Raw genomic sequence first — 4854 nt, 5'->3', positions numbered from 1 at the left:
AACTCATTGTGAGTGGTCAAAAAGTGATCTTTCAGAGTCTAACAGTTATGAGGAGTATCATTTTTATAGGAGGGAAGAAGGATGGCAGGGCTAAGGTTATTACAGTGAGAAAGAGCTATATAAGGAGCAGTTAGCAAGAGGTGAGACAACTGGCTGAAAGGTGTTGAGTGTGCTGAGAATTCAGGAGGGCTTCTACTGCATGGTGTACAAAGATGGTTAGAGGGGATCTCGTGGCTATTTCTCCAGCGGCCTTAACTAAAAGGACAGTGGCAGGAATTGCTCTGAAGTGAGGGGGGTATCCTTGAACCAATGCTAAACCGTAGTACTTAACAGTGTACTTAACAGCAGTACTTAACTGCTGACTGTAGTACTCTATGGGGCAATAGTGATCCCCATGTTTTTGGGTAAGTACTCCAAGAGTGCTTCCATCCTCACATATGAAGAGGAAAAAGGGAAGTTGATAATTAAGGTGACCAAGGGCAGGGGAATTTATCAAGCTTTCCTTTCTGGTATTAAAGGCTAGGTCATCCTGATCTTTTCAAGCAATAGGGTCAGGTTTGGTGTTCTTTAGTAATGCGTATAAAGACTGGGCCATGAGAGAAAAGTTCAGAATTCGGTTCTGCCAGTAGCCAGCCAATCTGAGAAAACTTGTAGTTGGGGCTTGATTTGGGGTTTGGGGAAGTTCAGGATCCCATGAAGCCTATCTGGATCTAGGTTCAGCCCTTGTTCTGAGAGCAGGCCCTGAAAAACAAACTTGGGTCTGAAAAAACTGCAGTTTCTCCTTAGAAATTTTATGTTCCTTTGAGGCTAAAAGTTTTAACAGGTGAATGCTGTCTTCCTATAAGGAGACATGGAAAGCAGGGTAGAGAAGCAAATTGTCTACACATTGTAATAAAGTAAGAATCTCCAGGAAATTTTATATCATCTAAATCAGCATTTAAGGTTTGTGAGAAATAAGAAGGACTTTTGGTAAAACCCTGGGCATTACCGTCCAGGTGTATTGTTGTCATTCCCAAACACAGGCAAAGAGATATTGACTTTCTTTATCCACTGGGATGCTAAAGAAGGCACTACATAAATGAATCACAGTGAAAAATTAGCTTTCAGTGGTGATGGAGTCTAGTAATGTACAGGGATTGAGAACAATAAGGTGATGAGGGGTAACAATATTGCGTATGGCTCAGAAGTCTTGGACAAATCTCCATCCCCAACCACTGGGTTCCTTGACAGGTAAAATAGGGGTGTTGCCAGGACTAGTGCAGGGGAAAATGAGGCCCAGGACCTTCTAGTATTCTGTTATTGACTTAATGGCCTGGAAGGCCTCCATATTTATAGGGTATTTATTAATTCTGGGGAAAGGCTTTGAGGAATCTCTTTGGGTCTTAATAGAAGGTGCACTGTGGATTGTGCCAGTGTCACTTAAGGATGTTGCCCTTAAGAAGGGTGGTAGCTGATCAGTAGAGACAAATAACTAGTGTCTTTAGAATTAGCTCTACTGCCATAAAAGATGGAACAAATAAAAGATGTTGAAGGATCATTTGTTTTGCCTAGTTGTCCATTTTGCTTGCTGCTATCAAATTCTAGAATTATTTCCCCATTTTTGGAGAAAGAAATTCCAGCATGATATTTTTCTAAGAAATCTTGGCCCAGTAAATGTGTAGGAGAAGGAGAACTAAGGAGAAAATAGTGGGTGTCTCTTAGAGGGCCTAAGTAAAAGGAGATAGGTTTAGAAACAGGAACCTGTTGACGGATATTTGAGACCCCCACTATTTGGACAATTTTGATACCCAAAGTAAGAGCTGTTTAATAACAGTGGGGTTGAGCACCAAGAGTGTAGATCCAGGGTCAATAAGAGCACAGAGAGATACATTCCCAATCTGGAAAGTGGTTTCTCCAAGTTGACTAAGGGGAAGGCTTGGGAAAACCTCTGTAGTTCCTCAGAGTCCTGTCATTGGGGGTTAGGAGGGCATTGGAAAGACTGACTAGAGGACAGAAGACACCTGGGGCACTTAACCTTGTAATAGGCTTTCTTCTAATGTCCTGCCTTTCTGCAATAATGGCAGAGACCAAGAGGGTTTTAATTTTGTTTAGGGGCCTCCGTTTGCTAGAGTTGAAAATTTAGGATTTTCGTGGTCTTACTTTAGTTGAATCATCCAGGATGTGGGTGAGCTGGTTGGCTAAATTAACTAAATCTGGAGAGGGTGTAGTTTCCCATTCTATCCTGATCCTTTTAACTAGAAGAGAAAGATCCTGGTTCAGCTCATTAATTAACATAGAATTAAAGGCTACCCAAGTGGATTCAACATTCAAAGGAAGACCAGAATTTTTCAAAGACAGTTTGGAGTTGGCCATAATAATCATGCACAGCTCATTGGGCTTCTGGGGACAAGCCTGAATTTTGTTTCTATCAGCGGGGTTTGAGAAAGCCCTAGCAATTGCCAAATGGAGTTACCTGGCAATTCCCTGATCCTGATCATATAATAAAGCAATGGTGATTTTTCTCCAGATTGTAATTTTAAAGACTTCTTGAGATCATCCCAATTAGCAGTTTTCATTCAGTGTTGGGCCTGGCCTTCACTGACAAGCATATGAACTAGCTGATAAAAGTCAGAGAAACCAAGTTGATATGTATGAATGACTATATTAAATTCCTCAGCAAATCTGTGGGGAACATTAGATACTTTAGGAAAAATTTTGACTGTGGCTCATAGCTTTAGTTCAGGGAACATAAGAAATTAGGGGTTTAGCATTTGGATTCTTAGAGAGTCTGATTTCAAAGGGACAGGTTTTAATAGATTCAGGGGAGGAGGAAGTGGGGAGATCTTTGAAGAAAAATGGAAATTCAATGAGACATTTAGAATGAGGAAGCAGAGGGTATAGACGAGGTGAGGATGGCACAGAATGGAAAGAGGAAGATGGCACCAGAGACAAAGAGGGTTGGGGAGAGGGAAAAGAAGCCTCAGAAGCCTTCTTGTTTTCTTTCAATAGTTTGCTTACATTGGTTAATTTAGAAATGGTATTTTGTAAAGAGGAGATTCTATTTTTGAATGCATTTGGAAGCCTCCAGTTTCCGATTAAAATAGGAATTCCATTCGGTCTGTTTAATTTACTTTAATTCATTTAGCATCTTTATTGGAGTATAATTGCTTTACAATGGTGTGTTAGTTTCTACTTTATAACAAAGTGAATCGGTTATACATATACATATGTTCCCATATCTCTTCCCTCTTGCGTCTCCCTCCCTCCCACCCTCCCTATCCCACCCCTCTAGGTGGTCACAAAGCACCGAGCTGATCTCCCTGTGCTATGCGGCTGCTTCCCACTAGCTATCTGTTTTACGTTTGGTAGTGTATATATGTCCATGCCACTCTCTCACTTTGTCACAGCTTACCCTTCCCCCTCCCTATATCCTCAAGTCCATTCTCTAGTAGGTCTATGTCTTTATTCCCATCTGTTTAATTTTAGAGCTGCAGTCTTCTAATTTAGTTCTGAGAAAAACAAGTTTGGGGATGTTGAAAGTTCCACATAATGACCACTGGAGTTGTAAATTGCTTTTGGTTAAGTTGGTCCATTTAGCTAAAAATGTACATGAAGAGGGACTATAGTTTTTGAACATAAAACTAGCTGGGATCCCAGAAGGAGGATCCTCCTGAGAGAATTTAGAGAATTGGGATCCCATACTTTAGAACCTGAGGTTCAGAAAACAAATGTGGACTCACCAAAAGGATGATGCCTTAACAAAAACAAAAACAGGTACTGAATTAAAGTTGGAGCACTTAAACAAAAGGAGGTAGCTCAAATATTAGAGGAAACTTACTTACTGAACCAAAAGGAAAAAAAAAAGACTCAATGAAATGAAGAGTGCAAAGGGCTCAAGTGGGTAATCCACATGATTCTGGATAGTTTCTATTGCTATGTTGTTAGTTCCTTAGGGATTCATTGCCTACAGATCCCACTTCTGACACCAAGTAACATCAACCTTTTAAACAAAAAAGGTAAGTGGTTTATCCAGCAAAATTGAGTTTGTTAGTGAAAAACGGAGGAATTGCAATTTGGAACATGAAAACCATGGTGAACCATATGCAAGTATAGAGAACAAAGGAGAGGAGCATTCTTTATAGAGGAAGAGGAATTTGGACAGGGCTGTTTTGAACAAAATCTTGTTCAAAACAAGCCTTTTGGAGGGGAGTGAGAGTTTGGGGTTGTGGCAGCCTCTCATTGGCTGCGTTGCTGCTGGGAAAGGAGAAAATCTTCCTTCTTTCTGCTAGGGTATGTCAAGTAAGCTGTGACAAGTGGTGTGTGAGAATTTCCCCTTCACAACCTCCCAACTCCCTTTGAATAAGGTTTTCCTTTATTCATTTTCATAATACCAAATACAAATATTCTCTTTGTGCTCCAGAAAATATGAGGAAACAGGACCATGATGAGGAGATATATGGAAGATATAATGAAGTGTCAAATGGGACTTCTAAAGTAGAGGAGTACAATATAAGAAATGAAAAATGCACTGGATGGGATTTAGAACAGATTAAACAGTTTAGAAGATAATACCAATGAACTTGAAGACATAGCAATAGAAACTATCCAAAATAAAGCACCATGAGAAAAAGACTAGAAAGAAATGAATAGCCGTCTGGGATATCAAGTGGCCTACCATATGTACAATTGGAGTCCCAAGAGGAAAAGAGAGAGAGAGGAGGTGCTAGAAAAATATTTGAAGAAATAAAAGTTTAAATTTTCCAAAATTGATGAAAACGGCAAAACCACAGTTCCAGGAAGCTCAATGAATCCCAAGTGGAATAAAAATAAAGAAAACTATGCCAAGGCACAGTATAATCAAAATTGCTGAAAACC

Source organism: Monodon monoceros, unplaced genomic scaffold (assembly GCF_005190385.1).
Source record: "Monodon monoceros isolate NGI ecotype Baffin Bay Population unplaced genomic scaffold, NGI_Narwhal_1 Super_Scaffold_21, whole genome shotgun sequence".
Lineage (NCBI taxonomy): Eukaryota > Metazoa > Chordata > Mammalia > Artiodactyla > Monodontidae > Monodon > Monodon monoceros.
This window is presented reverse-complemented; position numbering follows the sequence as displayed.